Source organism: Lutra lutra, chromosome 16 (assembly GCF_902655055.1).
Source record: "Lutra lutra chromosome 16, mLutLut1.2, whole genome shotgun sequence".
NCBI lineage: Eukaryota > Metazoa > Chordata > Mammalia > Carnivora > Mustelidae > Lutra > Lutra lutra.
The window spans coordinates 27179254-27197855 of record NC_062293.1 but is presented as its reverse complement, the minus strand read 5'-3'; the positions used below and the strand labels follow the sequence as shown (position 1 = coordinate 27197855).

The following is an 18602-nucleotide window of genomic DNA, read 5'->3' as shown; positions in this document are numbered from 1 at the left end:
GAATTGTCATTCTGAACTCTATATCTGACATATTACCAATGTCTGTATTGATTAGGTCCCTAGCCTTTGGTACTGCCTCTTGTTCTTTTTTTTGTGGTGAATTTTTCCGCCTTGTCATTTTGTCCAGATAAGAGTAGATGAAGGAGCAAGTAAAATACTAAAAGGGTGGCAACAGCCCCAGGAAAATATGCTTTATCCAAATCAGAAGAGATCCCGAATTGTGAGGGGGGATAAAGGGGATAAAAAGGGGTTCAGAAAGAAAGAAAAAAAAAAGAACCTATTAAAAAAAAAGAAAGCCGATAAAGAAAAAATATATAAAGAGGAAAAATATATATATATATTAGATAAACTATTTAAAAAACGTTAAAAAAGAAAACGGTAAAAGTTAAAAAAATTTAGAAGAAGAGAAAAAGAAAAAAAAATTGAAAAAGAAAAAAAAATTAAATTAACTGCAAGGCTAAAAAATCATGGGGTGAAAGCCATGAGTTCCGTGCTTTGCTTTCTTCTCCTTTGGAATTCCGCTGCTCTCCTTGGTATTGAAACTGCACTTCTCGGTAGGTGAACTTGGTCCTGGCTGGGTTTCCCGTTGATCTTCTGGGGGAGGGGCCTGTTGTAGTGATTCTCAAGCGTCTTTGCCCCAGGCGGAGTTGCACCGCCCTTACCTGGGGCCGCGCTGAGTAATCCGCTCGGGTTTGCTTTCGGGAGCTTTTGTTCCCTGAGCGCTTTCCTTAGAGTTCCGGAGGACGGAAATGAAGATGGTGGCCTCCCGGTCTCCGGCGCGGAGGAGCCGAGAGCCCGGGGCCCCACTCCTCAGTGCGCCCTCAGAGAACAGCGCCCATTGACTCCCGCCACCCTGGCCTCCGGCCGCGCTCTGAGCTGACCGAGCCTGCGACCAGTTCAAGGCAACCCCGAGCTGAGAGTCACTCCTCGGCTCTGTCTCTGTAGCCGGCTTCCCCGCTCCAGTACCGGTAAGCTCTGCGACACTCAGACACCCCCGATACTTCTGCGACCCTGCGGGACCTGAGGCCGCGCTGACCCCGCCTGGGCTTCACCCCAGTTAAGCCTCTGGAGCGATGTCCCTCAGCGGAACAGACTTTTAAAAGTCCTGATTTTGCTCCGTTGCTCCGCCGCTCGCCGGGAGCCGCCCCTCCCCCCGCGGTCTATCTTCCCGTCGCTTTGGATTCACTTCTCCGCCAGTCCTACCTTTCAGATAGTGGTTGATTTTCTGTTTCTAGAATTGCTATTCTTCTTCTCTTCAATCTCCCGTTGGATTTGTAGGTGTTTGCAATCTTTAGATAAGATATTTAGCTGATCTCCCGCTACCCGAAGTAGTCTCAGCCTGCTACTTCTCCGCCATCTTGACTCTGTCCTAGATCAGCTTTTTAAATTATATTATTTATGTGCTCCATTTGCTTCTTTGGTTTGTTTTTTTTTTTATCAGTCAAAAACTAAGAAAGAAATATGAAATTCCCCTCTACTACATTGTTTCCTTAACTTTCTCCCTAAAATTTTCTGGCATTCTATGACATTTTGCTTTAGGTATTTCAGCACAATATTATGCTGTACATAGAAGTTCAAAACAGTCATGGTTCTAATTCTGACTTTAGGCATGAAATTATCTCCTATTTTCATTTTAATGCTTTTTGTCTTAAATCCAACTTGGCTTGCTTTTTATATTGTGACATTGACTTTCTTTTTTTTTAAATAAAATTTATTTTTTTTTAAACATATATTTTTATCCCCAGGGGTACATGTCTGTGAATTGCCAGGTTTACACATTTTTTAGCACTCACCATATCACACACCCTCCCCAATGTCCATAACCCCAGCCCCCCTCTCCCAACCCCCCTCCCCCCAGCAACCCTCAGTTTGTTTTGTGAGATTAAGAGTCACTTATGGTTTGTCTCCCTCCCAATCCCATCTTGTTTCATTTACTCTTCTCCTACCCCCTCAACCCCCCATGTTGCATCTCCTCTCCCTCATATCAGGGAGATCATATGATAGTTGTCTTTCTCCGATTGACTTATTTCGCTAAGCATGATACCCTCTAGTTCCATCCACGTTGTTGCAAATGGCAAGATTTCATTTCTTTTGATGGCTGCGTAGTATTCCATTGTGTATATATACCACATCTTCTTTATCCATTCATCTGTTGATGGACATCTAGGTTCTTTCCATAATTTGGCTATTGTAGACATTGCTGCTATAAACATTCGGGTGCACGTGCCCCTTCGGATCACTACGTTTGTATCTTTAGGGTAAATACCCAGCAGTGCAATTGCTGGGTCATAGGGTAGTTCTATTTTCAACATTTTGAGGAACCTCCATGCTGTTTTCCAGAGTGGTTGCACCAGCTTGCGTTCCCACCAACAGTGTAGGAGGGTTCCCCTTTCTCTCGCCAGCATCTGTCATTTCCTGACTTAATTTTAGCCATTCTGACTGGTGTGAGGTGATATCTCATGGTGGTTTTGATTTGTATTTCCCTGATGCCGAGTGATATGTCTTTTTCACGTGTCTGTTGGCCATCTGGATGTCTTCTTTGCAGAAATGTCTGTTCATGTCCTCTGCCCATTTCTTGATTGGATTATTTGTTCTTTGGGTGTTGAGTTTGCTAAGTTCTTTATAGATTTTGGACACTAGCCCTTTATCTGATATGTCATTTGCAAATATCTTCTCCCATTCTGTCAGTTGTCTTTTGGTTTTGTTAACTGTTTCCTTTGCTGTGCAAAAGCTTTTGATCTTGATAAAATCCCAATAGTTCATTTTTGTCTTTGCTTCCCTTGCCTTTGCCGATGTTCCTAGGAAGATGTTGCTGCGGCTGAGGTCGAAGAGGTTGCTGCCTGTGTTCTCCTCAAGGATTTTGATGGATTCCTTTCTCACACTGAGGTCCTTCATCCATTTTGAGTCTATTTTCATGTGTGGTGTAAGGAAATGATCCAATTTCATTTTTCTGCATGTGGCTGTCCAATTTTCCCAACACCATTTATTGAAGAGGCTGTCTTTTTTCCATTGGACATTCTTTCCTACTTTGTTGAAGATTAGTTGACCATAGAGTTTAGGGTCTGTTTCTGGGCTCTCTATTCTGTTCCATTGATCTGTGTGTCTGTTTTTGTGCCAGTACCATGCTGTCTTGATGATGACTGCTTTGTAATAGAGCTTGAAGTCTGGAATTGTGATGCCACCAACTTTGGCTTTCTTTTTCAATATTCCCTTGGCTATTCGAGGTCTTTTCTGGTTCCATATAAATTTTAGGATTATTTGTTCCAAATCTTTGAAAAAAAATGGATGGTACTTTGATAGGAATTGCATTAAATGTGTAGATTGCTTTAGGTAGCATAGACATTTTCACAATATTTATTCTTCCAATCCAGGAGCATGGAACATTTTTCCATTTCTTTGTGTCTTCCTCAATTTCTTTCATGAGTACTTTATAGTTTTCTGAGTATAGATTCTTAGCCTCTTTGGTTAGGTTTATTCCTAGATATCTTATAGTTTTGGGTGCAATTGTACATGGGATGGACTTCTTAATTTCTCTTTCTTCTGTCTTGTTGTTGGTGTAGAGAAATGCAACTGATTTCTGTGCATTGATTTTATATCCTGACACTTTACTGAATTCCTGTACAAGTTCAAGCAGTTTTGGAGTGGAGTCTTTTGGGTTTTCCACATATAGTATCATATCATCTGCAAAGAGTGATAGTTTGACTTCTTCTTTGCTGATATGGATGCCTTTAATTTCCTTTTGTTGTCTGATTGCTGAGGCTAGGACTTCTAGTACTATGTTGAATAGCAGTGGTGATAACGGACATCCCTGCCGTGTTCCTGACCTTAGCGGAAAAGCTTTCAGTTTTTCTCCATTGAGAATGATATTTGCGGTGGGTTTTTCATAGATGGCATTGATAATATTGAGGTATGTGCCGTCTATCCCTACACTTTGAAGAGTTTTGATCAGGAAGGGATGCTGTACTTTGTCAAATGCTTTTTCAGCATCTACTGAGAGTATCATATGATTCTTGTTCTTTCTTTTATTAATGTGTTGTATCACATTGATTGATTTGCGGATGTTGAACCAACCTTGTAGCCCTGGAATAAATCCCACTTGGTCATGGTGAATAATCCTTTCAATGTACTGTTGAATCCTATTGGCTAGTATTTTGGTGAGAATTTTTGCATCTGTGTTCATCAAGGATATTGGTCTGTAGTTCTCTTTTTGATGGGATCCTTGTCTGGTTTTGGGATCAAGGTGATGCTGGCCTCATAAAATGAGTTTGGAAGTTTTCCTTCCATTTCTATTTTTTGGAACAGTTTCAGGAGAATAGGAATTAGTTCTTCTTTAAATGTTTGGTAGAATTCCCCCGGGAAGCCGTCTGGCCCTGGGCTTTTGTTTGTTTGGAGGTTTTTGATGACTGTTTCAATCTCCTTACTGGTTATGGGTCTGTTGAGGCTTTCTATTTCTTCCTGGTTCAGTTGTGGTAGTTTATATGTCTCTAGGAATGCATCCATTTCTTCCAGATTGTCAAATTTGTTGGCGTAGAGTTGCTCATAGTATGTTCTTATAATTGTCTGTATTTCTTTGGTGTTCGTTGTGATCTCTCCTCTTTCATTCATGATTTTATTTATTTGGGTCCTTTCTCTTTTCTTTTTGATAAATCTGGCCAGGAGTTTATCAATCTTATTAATTCTTTCAAAGAACCAGCTCCTAGTTTCGTTGATTTGTTCTATTGGTTTTTTGGTTTCTATGTCATTGATTTCTGCTCTGATCTTTATGATTTCTCTTCTCCTGCTGGGTTTAGGGTTTCTTTCTTGTTCTTTCTCCAGCTCCTTTAGGTGTAGGGTTAGGTTGTGTACCTGAGACCTTTCTTGTATCTTGAGAAAGGCTGTACCACTATATATTTTCCTCTCAGGACTGCCTTTGTTGTGTCCCATGACACTGACTTTCTTTTTGTTTGCCTTTTGCTTTGTGTATTTGTGTCCATCATGTTATTCCTTAAAATTGTATAAATTATCATAGATGGGTGGATGTGCATTTTTTGGTGAAATCATGCCATTGAATGGACCTAGAAGCCACTAAGGTTGAGAAGTACTAGAATAAAATAATTTGGGAAAACTAAAGGGCAACAGCTGTGAGAGTCATATCAATCACAGTCAATGCTCATATAGAGACGTTAGGTTGGGAATGTTTGCCAAGGAGAACAGAAGTCAAGGCTCAAAGTGGGTGAGGAAATTCTACCACCCTGTTATGTGGCAAACTTCTCCTCCCTCTCTGAGCTCTAGACTTTATACACAGTGGGCTCTTTCTGCTTTTGATGTAATGGATTTTGTGTCCACTCTCCCTATCAGTCCACTTTCTTTCTGCTGTGGATGAGATTTTGCATCACCTACACATACCCTCCTTTTCTTACTTGTTCACCATATTCTAGCCACAAAGCTCCTGTAATAATTTTAGTACCCAATAACCTAGGAGAACACAGCAGCACCTGTGCCCCTGAAAATTGTCCTCCTACAAAATGTTCTTTTGACCTGACAGAAAAACCATGAGCCACCCAGACAGTGAATGTGCAGCTAATTGTTCTTGATGTGTTGGCATACCTTTAAAATGTGTGTGTGTATGTGTGTGTGTGTGTGTGTGTGTGTGTGTTTGTGTGTGTGTGTGTGTGTGTGTGTGTACTCAATCCTTGAACAACATGGAAGTTAGGGGTGCAAATCCTTCCTAAATCTGCAGATAACTTTTGACTCCCCCAAAACATATCGAATAACCTACTGTTGACCAGAAGCTTTACCAATGACCTAAATACCTGATTAATGCATATGTTGTAGGTTTTGTATATAGTATGTAAAACTGGCATATATGTTTTATATGGTGCATTCTTACAATAAAGTAATCTAGAGAAAAGGAAATGCTTTTAAGAAAATCATAAGGAAGAACAAAATATGCACTACTTGTATTATCTAAAAGAAAATCCATGCATAATTGGAGCCACACAATTCAACAACAGTGTTGTTCATGTGTCAACTATGTCAACTGTGTGTGTGTGACACACACACACACACACACACACACACACATGCACACATATATCTTCAGTTATGAAGGTGTGAATGGATTACCAGTAGTCGCATTGGCTTCTGGTTCCATTGTGGAGTTAACTAGACCTTCTTATTGCCGGAGCTTTGCTGAAATTTTATCTAATGATAGTATTCTTTTCATGCTTGATGTGCAGCCACAGGCAGTGTCTTATTTTGTTTTGCCTTTGCATAAGATTTTAAATCAATAAAAAGTAAACACATAAGAGGCAACATACCTATGTAGTCTTCTGGCCAAACAAAAACAAAAAACCCAAAACAAAACAAAAAAACAACCAAACCAACAAAAAAACCCAAACTAGAGGAAATGGACCCAGGAAAACAAATAAGACCTGCCATCCATTTTCAGAGTTATTTAAGCAGAGTAGATTATAGCAGATTCAAGAGACAGAGAAGAGGCACTTTAGGTGCAGATAATTTATTGAGATTTCTGTGGTACTCTTGATATTGCACACTAAAGTGGAAGAAATCAGTCAAACAAATCAGAAAGCCTGATGTGAGAGAGATTGTGTACATTAATCCCCAATTTGTTTCAAGGAGAGAAAGAAAAGTTATTCATGATGGCAGAAAGCACTCTCTGTTATGAATGTCCTAGATAGGCATATAGCTTGAAAAGTGTTCAGGTTTCCTGATACCCAGAAAGCTGACAGGGAACATTAAAAGATGAGTCATCTGGACAGAGTTAGTTTCATGGTGGGTAAATGACATACTCCATTAAGGGTGACCAGATATAAAACACGGAAGAGTTTGGAATCCAGAAAATAGAACAAAATATATCATTTCCTATGGCAAAATTGAAAGCCGACTCTGAGATGTGAAACCAGATTAGGCTGGAGATAAAAAGCAATATTACTGGGGTTAAAAAAAAAAAGTTTAAAAAAAATCCAAAGCAACTGAATATTTTGAGCTAAAATACCTTCCTGAAGTTGACATCTAATCAGATCCTATGGGAGACAGTGTTCTCAACTCTCTGCTTCCTATGGTTAATTTCATCCTTATCAAATAGTTATTTATCACCTATTGTGAGCTAGACCACAAGGACACGAAGATGAGTATTACAAAGTGCTTCCCTCGGTGAGTTCCCTGTCTTCTGGAAAAGACAGACATGTGGGCGCATATACTAAAAATACCTAAAGTTTGTGACGTAGTTGATTGGGGAGAGGTTATGGTGTCTGCACAGCCTTGAGTCAAGAGTAGGACTTTAACTGTGGAGAAAGAGGGAAAGAATATTCCAAACAGGAAAAGAGATGAAAGGACACAGTGAATCTTGAGTACCAGGTGTAGCTCGGAAAAGCCTTTGCAGTTATAAATCAGTACAAGCCAAGGGTGAATATAGAGCTGGAGTCTCTTTTAGTATTTTCTCTTTTCAGTGCTTTATCCTTGAAGGTTCAAATGAATCTGGCATTATGTTTCTTTCTCTGGATACATTTAACTCATAGATGCAAAATGCTCTATAACATTGGACAGAATGTAACTGAATGCATGGAGAGACCCTGATTGCCTAATTTCAGTCCACCAATAAACTGAGCACATTGTTGTTGGTAATGATGATGAGACTCTTTTCTACTTTCCTGCCTCCAAGGCCACCCCAATTAAATTTTCAGGGGAGGTTTGTACACAATGGATGTGCTGGCAGATATTAGATACCAGGATAAGCACGCACTGAGAGACGCAGTGTCTCTACGATTTTTGCATCATTTTTTCCTCAATGTGTACCTAGCCACCATAGTTCTAAGTGTTGGAAGTAAGAGAGAGGAAAAGTTCAAAGGAATTTTAGAGCCTGATGGTGAATGAGAACTTAAAATTTCATGATTGGGACTCTATCTTTACCTCTGGTAAAGGCTGAGTAACAATTTTCCAAGCATGCTTTATGTTCTTCATACCTTTACGTATTACGTTCTCCTTACCTATGCAATGGGTTAGGGAGAAGAGACAATAAGTACATTCAGTTGATTTTTCTGCATCCAGCCCATTTTTTCTTAACATTTAAATGAGTTCGTTCATCTTAACAGATCTATCCCTAGTGGCCAGACCGATGTCAGTATTTTTTTTTAAGATTTTATTTATTTATTTATTTATTTGTCAGAAAGAGAGAGAGAGAGCACAGGCAGACAGAGGCAGAGCGAGAAGCAGGCTCCCTGCCAAGCAAGGAGCCTGATGAGGGACTCAATCCCAGGACCCTGCGATCATGACCTGAGCTGAAGGCAGCAGCTTAACTTCCTGAGCCACCCAGGCATCCCCCAATGTCAGAATTGATAACACTTGCTACTTTCATTATTTAATAGACATATCAGCAACAGAAAGAAAAGGAAAAAAAAAAAAGACTAAATACAATCCTGGGGCAGGCAGAAGCAAATATCCACTTTCATCAGTAATCCCATGCAGATGTAGACTTTTAAAATCTTGAGATATAATGTATGTGTAGTAAAATGTACGTACCTGAACTCTAAAGCTCAGTGAATTTTGACAAGTGTGAATACCTGTATGACACGCTCCATCATAAGCCATTTTTGACACTCCAGAAAGTTTCTTGGTCTACCTTCCCCATCAGTTGTGTCCCTTCCCTCACCAAAAAGAGCTAGTGTTCTGATTTCTTCCATCATATTTTGGTTTTGCCCCACTTAGAATTTCGTACAGTGGAGTCATTCAGTATGTACTCTTTCCTGTTTGACTTTTTTGCTCAATATCACATTTTTGAGATTCATTCATATTGTAGCATGTCACAAGTAGTTGTTTTCCTTTGCACTTGGACAATATTTTATTGTATAACTGTGTCATGGCTTATCATTTCTCCTTTCGATGGTCATTTGGGCTATTTCCAAATGATAAATAAGAGTGCTGTGAACAGTGATGTTCAAATCTTTACATGAACATATATTTTCATTTTTCCGGAATACATACCTAAGTGTGTAAAGGCTAGATCATATGATGGCTATATGATTAACCTTTGAAGAAGCTACCAGAACCTCTAACCCAGGGATTGTACTGTTTTATACTTAACACTAGTAGTGTGTAGGTATTATAGTTGTTGTACCTTCTCTCCAGCATTCGGTATTGCTGGGGGTTTTTATTTTATTGATTCTATTGGGTGAGTAGTAGTAACCCACTGTATTTTTTATTTGCATTTCCCTGATGACAAATGATGTTGAACCCTTCCATGCATGTATTATTCACTTATTAAGCACCCTCATGAAGTGATTGTGCAAGGCTTTCCCCCATGTTTTTAAGTTGGGTTGTTTTTGTACTATTGGGTTATTTACCTACTCTGGATATATTAATTGAATTACATTATTGGAATTTTGTATATTTAACCAACCTTGAATTACTGATTGAATTCCTAAACATTACATTGAATTCATTTCTAAATATTTTATATTTTAGATGATATTGTCAATGATATTTTTTATTTTTATTTTTTCAAACATTTAGTGCTATTATAGGGAACCCAATTGCTCTTTTTATATTGGTCTTATCCATAATGTTGAGAAATTCATTTTTTAGTTTAACAGATTAAAAAGTCCATTGTCAGGAATATGATTTGCAAATATTTTTTCCAATCTACTACTTGCCTATTCATTTTCTCAACAGGGTCTTTTTACCAGTAGAAGATTTTTTTATTTTGGTGAATTTTTTTCCTTTAATGATTAGTGCTTTATTGTGCACTATTAAAGAAAACTTTGCTTAATATATATGGTCAAAAAGACTTTCTGCTCTGATTTTTAGTTTAAGCTGGTCCATGGTTGGCCTTAAATTAATTTTTGTTCATGAGGTGATGTAGAAGTTGAGGTTGATTTTTCCCCATATGAGTATCAGGACCATTTGTTGAAAGGAGTTTCTATTCTTTTTTCTTTCTTTCTTTATCTCTTTTTTTCTTTCTTTCTCTCTTTCTTCTTTTTTCCTATTGCATTACTTTGATGCCTTTGCCAAAAAAAAAAAAAAAAAAAAAGGAAAAATCGAGTCTCCATATAAGAGTAGATCTATTTCTGGAATCTCAATTCTATTCCATTGATCTATTTGTTTATATTTATGTCAGTACCTCATGATTTTGATCATTGTAGCTTTATACTAAGCTTTGAAATTCTCCAACATTGTCCTTTCTCAGAATTTTTCTGGGTATTCTAGATTCCTTGCTTTTCTATATAAATTTGAGAATCAGCTTTTTTTTTTCCTACTAAAAATACAAACCCACTGGACTTTGACTAGGAATGCATTGAATCTTTAGATCTATATGAAAAGACTTCAATAACATTGAGGCTTCCAATCCCAGAGCATGATACATCTTTCCATTCACTGAGGTCTTTAATTTCTCTTGGCAGTATCTTAAGTGTCAGCATAGCACTATTCCACAGATTCCATTAAATTTAACCCTAAGTATTTTAGCATTTGGATGATATTATAAGTGGTATTTCTGTTTTTATTTTTTTAAATATTTATTACCAGCACATAGGAACTCAATTACTTTTTCCTGTATTGGTTTATATCTATGGTATTGATAGATGTACTTTTTTAGTTCATTGCAGATTTTTAAAATAGATTTCTTATATTTCTTATATGTACACAATCATGTCATTTGTAAATTAAGATGGCTTTATTTGTTCCTTTGTAATCTGTGCTCTATTTACTTATTTTATTGCACCATCTAGGATCTTTAGTAAAGTGTTTAAATAAAAGTACTGCTTATGGACTTTTTTTTTAAATCCTAGAGAGTTTTTTATGTTTTATAATTAAGTGTGGCATTAGCTATAAGCTATTTAGCAGATGCATTTTACTAGGTTGAAGACATAGCCTTCTATTCATAGTTTGCTGAGAATTTTTCAATGATAGAGTATTGATTTTTATTTAAAATTTTTTTGTGGCAATTGAAATGATCATATGCATTTTCTATTATAATCTTTCAATGTGGCAATTATATTAATTGAATTTTCTGTATTTAACCAAACTTGAATGCCTGGAGTAAGCATCACTTAGTCATTATATATTATCTTAAAAAAATTATTACTGGGTTTTGTTTACTAATACTTTGGCAAGGATTTTTGTGTCTAGGTTCATAAGAGGTATTGGTCTACATAATAATGTCCATGTCTAGATTTAGTATCAACCATATGCTAGGCTCATAAACTTAATTAGAAAGTGGTTTCATCTCCACTATCTTCTGCAAAAGTACATATAAAACTGATATCATACATTTCTTAAAGATTTTATAGAATTTATTAGTAAAGAATTTTAGGCCTGAGTGGAAAATTTTGAATTAAAATTAAATTTTCTTAGTGGATAAAGGATTGATCACACTTCCTATTTCTTAGTGTATCAATTTTGCTAAGTTTTGCTTCATGGGATTTGTTAATTTTATCTAAGTTATATAATTCACTGTCACAAAGTTGTATATAACTTACCTTTATATCTTTATAATGTCTGTACTGATTATCTCTTTTTGAAATATAATACTGAAGATTACTCATTTCACTGTCAAGAAGGCAGGAAAGGTGGAAATGAAGAGCAGACAGAACATAATGAAAACAAACATGAAATAATGAATAGAAAATATAGAAAACAAAAACATGGCATATTTAAACTTATAAATGATCACATTAAGTGTAAATGGACTAAATTCCCCCATTTAAAACACAAAGACTGTCAGACTGGATAGAAAAACAAGTGTCAGCTATTTGCTGTTTATAAGAAAATGTTTTAAACATAAAGCACAGACAGATCAGAAGTAAAAGAATAGAGAAAAACTTATCATGCAAACATTAATCATGAGAAAACCAATGTAGTTATATTAATATCTGACAAATTGGTCATCAGTCAGTAATGCATTATCAGGGATAATGAGAATTATTTTATAATGGTAATATTGACAATTCATCAAGAAGACATACATCTTTTTTTTTATTAACATATAGTGTATTATTAGCTCCAAGGGTACAGGTCTGTGAATTGCCAGGTTTACATACTTCACAGCACTCACCATAGCACATACCTTCCCCAGTGTCCATAACCCAGCCACCCTCCCCATAATCCCCTCCCCCAGGCAACTCTCAGTTTGTTTTGTGAGATTAAGAGTAGAAAACATCTTAACTGTGTATTAATTTCATAAGAAATTTCATACCTTCTTGATGGTGAAATAAGTAATCTTCAGTATTATATTTTATCTCCTATATTGACATTTCTGTCATGCTTCTTTGTGTTTTATTTACTTGTTGAGCTGTACATTATAATATGCATGTTTAACTTATTACTGTTTACCTTCAAAAATATCAGTTACCAGGGCACCTGTGTGGCTCAGTGGGTTAGGCCTCTTCCTTCGGCTCAGGTCATGATCTCAGGGTCCTGGGATCGAGCCCCACATCAGGCTCTCTGCTCAGTGGGGAGCCTGCTTCCCCCCCTCTCTCTCTGCCTTCCTCTCTGCCTATTTGTGATCTTTGTCTGTCAAATAAATAAATAAATAAATAAATAAAATCTTTTTAAAAAAATCATTTCCCTAAGAAATAAGAAAGAAGTTCCATTTACCTACATAGTTTACCATTTCTTGGGCTCTTTATTCTTTCAACTAAATCTGTGTTCCATATTCTTAAAGAAAAAAAAAAACTTTAACAGTTCTCATGTTTTAAATTCTTTTCACTTTAGTTTTTATGGAACTTTTTTTTTAACCTTTGTACTTGAAAAATGGTTTTTGGAAACTTTTTCAGCTTTTTTGTGTCCTTTTTCTTGCATTATTTCTGGCAAGAAGTCAGTGATAATTCCTATCATTTTTTTCCTCATATGTAATGTGCCTTTTCTTACCGCTTTTAAGATTTTCCTTTTATTTTCAGTAAAATAGTAAAACGTTTTCAGTAACTTGACCATGATGTATGTGTCTGTCTGATTGTGTTTATGCAACTTGGGGGTTGTTTTTCTTATTGCATTTGCAATTTGAAATTTTTCTATAAATTTGGAAAAGTTTAATCATTAATTCTTCAAACATGTTTGCCTAATCTCTCTCTTGTCCTTGTGATACTTTAGTTACACAGGTTAGACTGCTTGATGTTGTCCCACAATTCACTAAGACTGTTCCTTTCTCAAGCTTATGTTTCGCTTTGAGCTTTAGTTTATGTAGATTCTTTCATCCTATCTTCAAGTTCACCAACCTTTCCTTTTGCATTGTCCATCTACTGTTAAGGTCATTTATTCATTTATTCATTTTAGCTATTGTAATTTTCTATTGTAGAATTTCTCTTTGTTGTTGTGCTTTTTTGGTAGTGCCTCTTTGCTGATATTCTCAATCTTTTTTAAAAAAAATTGAACCTATTGGGGCACCTGGGTGGCTCAGTGGGTTAAGCCGCTGCCTTCGGCTCAGTCATGATCTCGGGGTCCTGGGATCGAGCCCCGCATCAGGCTCTCTGCTCAGCAGGGAGCCTGCTTCCTCCTCTCTCTCTCTGCCTGCCTCTCTGTCTACTTGTCTGTCTACTTGTGATCTCTCTCTGTCAAATAAATAAATAAATAAATCTTTAAAAAAAATTGAACCTATTTGTAAGAACTACTTTTATTTTTTAAGATTATATTTCTTTATTTGAGAGAGAGAGTGTGTGTGTGTGAGAACAGGGAAAGGGGAAGAGAGGAAGGGAAAAGAAAAGAGAGAGAGAATCTCAAGCAGACTCTATGCTGAGCATGGAGCCCAATGCAAGGCTCAGTCTCACAACCCCATGATTATGACCTGACCCGAAATGAAGAGCTGGATGCTCAACTGGTGGAGCCACTCAGGCACCCCTGTACTAGCTACTTTTAAAGTCTTTACCTGCTAATTACAACAACATTGCCTGTCTGTTCATATTAATTCCTAGTTATATGTTATATTTCCCTGCTTCATTTTCTAGTAATTTTTTACTTTTTGATTTTTTAATTTTTTATTTTTTGTGTGTGTATTTGACTCATGTTTAGAGTTTAAATATTCTTGTCTTTAAAAAAATTGATTCTTTTCTTCTGGAAAGTAAATAACTGAAGAATCATCTTTACGCTCTTAGGGCTATTGAGGGCTTCATTAGGATAGATCTAAAGGATACTTTAGGGCTAATGTAGCCATACTCTTCAATTAGCCATACTCTTTAAATAATTTTTATGAAATTTTAACTGATTACTTGGGCATTTGAGGACATCTTCTTACTCTGAATGACAGAACTCCAATGTTTTCCCACATCAACACCCTTCAGAAACTCTCACAGTTCCCCAGAAGTTATTCTCTGCCAGACTGCACATGTGTAGGAGACTCTAAAGAGGCAGATTTCTGGGGCTCCTAATCTTCAGAGCTCTCTCCTCCCCTAACCTTGCCCTGAGGACTCCAGCCTTCTCACCATCCCTGTAGCAAATCTCTGCTTCCTTCACCCAGCTGAGCGTGTAATTCTTCTTGGATTCAACTTCCATACGTCTAGGCTTGGAATGTGCCCTCTGGAAGAAATTCAGGATAACTATGGAGCTTATTTTATGTGTATTTTTTCTCTCCAAGATCACAGCCTTGCACTCTCTTGCAGATGCCTGAAAATAGTTGTGTCTAGTTGTATAGTTGTTTATGGCAAGAAAGTTCATCTGATATTTATTACTCTGCTATGTCAGAAACTGAATCTTGATGCTTTATTAGATTTCGACCTTGTAGAATGCTGCCTCAGCAGTTGGCTAGTACTCTACACACCAGGTTTGCAGCATTTTGTAACCTACTTGACCAGGCAATGGAGAGCCACTTCAGCCTGAAATGAAGTCACGGAAAGTCTCTTCCCATGATTCTTTATGGCTGTACTTGCAGTTTGTTTTCATTTTTGCTTTGGAGGCATTTGGATGGTCACTCAATTTAAACAATCGCATGCCATAGGTGATGTCACGCAAAACAAATTAAGCTGGTCATCAGTACTGCTTAATATGGTTTTGGTTTTGTGGGTTTTTTTTTTCCCCATCATTTCTTGTCCTTAATTATTACTTAATTTTTTCATTGTCTTCAGAGGTGAAAACATATTTCACTTGCATATTTTGCATATTTCACTTATTTCCACCTGTTACAAGACATAATTTTCAGGAATGTATGACATTTTCAAAAACATCCTTTTTGCTCACCTAGTACCTTGTGCTCTTATCACAGCATGTTAAATTTATATCTGTTCATGAATCTGTTTTCCCAAAGGACAGTTGCCTTCTTTAAGGCAGAAGTCTTCTCTTATTAATCTCTATACAAGCACTACTGTTGTCATTCAGATTTTTAGATACTCAGAAAAGTTTATATCCAAAATTAAATCAGAATATCACTTCTAATCTTATGTATTCACGATTTAGATATAGAATCTAAGGATAAAGATTGGAGATTCATGAATATCAATGTACGTAAAGAGAAAAGGCAAATAATGATCAGAATGTTGTTTTTCAGTTGGTCTCCAAAAAGTATTATAGTCTACAATATGAATGAACTTTTCTTGGAGCAACCAGAAAAAAAAAAAAAGGGAGGGGGCCAGAGTAAATCTCTCATCTTTTTTGAGACCTTGCTCTTTTCCTGATTCCTCAAATAGCATCCTTCCCTTATGTAACTCCCATATCACATTTTCTATAATTTCTGATTCAATATGGGTTCTATAATTGCATATGCCCATGTATTTTCCTTCGTCTAAGACTATACAGTATTTGAGATAAGTAATTGTGTTTAGATTTTTTTAAAGTATCGCTTTTCTTTGGTTGAATGCATAGTCTGAAAAATCAATAGATCTATAGTGGCTTTATTCTATATATAAGCAGGTAATAGTGAATTTTTATTAACATAAGATGCTATGTAAAATATGAGTTACTTTTAAAGTGGAAGAAGTAGAGGGATGCCTGGGTGGCTCAGTCAGTTAAGCATCTGACTCTTAATTTTGGCTCAGGTCATAATCTCAGGGTCATTAGGTCGAGCCCCACATCTAGCTCTGTGCTGGGCATGGAGCCTGCTTAAGAGTCTCTGTCTCCCTCTCCCTTCATCTCTCTCCTCACTCACACTCTCCTTCTCCCTAAAAAAAAAAAAAAAAAGAGAGAAGAAGAAAAATAAAATAAAGTGGTAGAAGTAGAAAGCTAAAAAATATACAGTAAATATTTCTGAACAGTTCTACTATCTTGTTATAATTCCCTGTTTTTAACTACTACTGAAAATTATCTAGATAAGAGTAACTTCCACTTCCACATCAATGTTATCTGAAGTATTGTAAATTCTGATTAGCAAATGTTAATTTTCTGTTGTGGTTTCTATACAGATTGATCATCCCCAAATAATGCTGACTAAGCTTTCTCCTGCAAGAAGGAAGGGGTAAACTTTCTAAAGAATCCTGTTGTAATAAAAGATCCAAAGCTCACAGCAGATACATTTTTATTCATCATGCCCAAGGATAAATTTAAACACAATCTCCCTAGGTATTTGTTCTTCTTAGGGAAGAAATTGTTTTGTAACAATTTGTAACAGATTGTAGAAGTAGAGTATGTTTTTTGTGACACTAAGCCTATGCAGGTAATAAGCATGATGTTGCCATTTATGGAAAATAAACTGTAAGCTCACCGTTGCCTGCAAATATGCCTGTTATGTTCCAGGTTCATTTTTCGATTCTGCTCATCATTGGTCTGAGACAAAGTTACAGCTCTAGGTCCTTTGCCACCAAATCATTTAGTACAATTTTCCAAAGCAGTCAAACATCTTACCTAGAATTTATTACATGGAATATTTGAAATCCCTTTTTCAATCACACCCATTAGCAAATTAAGTCCAATTGCTATGTAATACCTATTCAGATACAGAATTTTTAGAGCAATATTTCCTGGTGTGGGTCCATAGTGTAGTCAGGTCAATTTTCATCACTTCTTGTGGGTGTTGCTGGTTGCTTTCTTACTCCTCTCTATTTCTGTTTCATTCTTGGAATGTAGGTGTTTTGCCTATGTTAGTTTATTTTTAAAAAAGGAGCTAGGAAAAGAGGAAGTAACTTATCTGTGATTTTGGATAAGCAGAATAAAACAACGAATCCTTTTAGGATAAAGGGATTTTTGAAAGCATCTTTGAAGAGTTTGTCTTAGTGACTTTGCGAAGGCTGATTAATTAGATCATGAAAGCATTAATGCTTAGTGTGCTTACCCTGCAGGAGCTAATAGTTCAAATAATTTTGAATAAGCCACATAGTCATCCCAGCATTTGAGCAGTAATACACCTATGCTTCCTCTACAAAAATTATGCCAGATGGTAGTAGAGTCACTTTACCTCTGTTAAAGCCATGTCGCATAAAATAAAAGGTATACTTTGGTGAGAGCTTAAATTCCGATTCTCTATTCCTCATACATAGAGGGAGAGGAAAAGTAAAAATAATAAAAACTAAAAGACTCCCGTGTGGAGGGCTTTTTTTTTTCCCCTCCAAGAAATGCCTTTCTTTGGGTAAATCCCTTTGTTCTTTATAAGTGTTTTTAATCCATACTCCGATAAAATTAAATTGAAGAATTAGACTTTCTAGACATCATAAAAGGATATTTGAGAAGATTGTGCTTTAATAGGATTTAAATGAAGTCGAGACTTAGCCTGCGTAGCTTGGAATTGGACAAGTTTTCACCCAGCTTTGCATAGTATTTTTTTAAATTAAAAATGCTGTAAAAATTCCATTGGGAGCACAAAATCTGCATTGGCTGTGAGGAGTGTTCCATCTCTCTTCTTCCCATTCCTCGGGCTATGTAGCTCTTCTGTGATCTGTTCCTCTACAAACAGCCCGCTTAGTAACTCCATATGCTTTGGCTGCCTCGTTGCACTTCTGCCTTCACTCCCCATGTCAGAGACCCATGAAAGGAAGAAAAGCGCATCAGAGGAGCAGAAAGGGAAATTTCTCAAAGCATAATTTTTCTTATTCTGTTTCTGTTTCTTTGTTTATATTGTTTCCTTCTGCCTGAAAAGGACTTTCCTGCTTATTCCCTACTCATTCTTTAAATTCCACACAGAAGTGCCTTAAAGATTCATTCATTCAGGGGCACCTGGGTGGCTCAGTTGGCTAATTCATCTGCCTTCAGCTCAGGTCATGATCCCAGGGTCCTGGGATCAAGCCCCACATTGGGCTCCTTGCTCAGCTGGGAGCCCGCTTCTCCTTCTGCCTCTGCTGCTCGCCCTGCTTGTGCTTTCTTTCTCTCTGACAAATAAATAAAATCTATTTAAAAAAAAAAAAAAAGATTCTTTCGGGGCACCTGGGTGGTTCAGTGGGTGAAACCTCTGCCTTCGGCTCAGGTCATGATCTCAGGGTCCTGGGATCGAGCCCCGCATCAGGCTTTCTGCTCAGTGGGGAGCCTGCTTCCCTCTCTCTCTGCCTGCCTCTCTGCCTATTTGTGATCTCTCTCTCTCTCTGTCAAATAAATAAAAAAATCTTAAAAAAAAAGATTCATTCATTCATATATCTTAATTTTAGGTCTAATCTTCATTGATTACCACAGTACTTGGCCCACAGTAAGTATCCATCTGGGTGGAAGAAACAATACATAGTTGAGTTCCAGTAAGAACTGGACTGTTTCTTATGGTTCAGATC

At 37.0% G+C, this 18602-nt stretch overlaps 1 protein-coding gene across 4 annotated transcripts in view; it reads left to right on the top strand.

Moving 5' to 3' along the window:
* The window catches only part of CA10 (carbonic anhydrase 10), a 514780-nt gene that overhangs the window by 164479 nt on the left and 331699 nt on the right, over nt 1–18602 (top strand). The gene's annotated exons all lie outside the window — the stretch shown is intronic.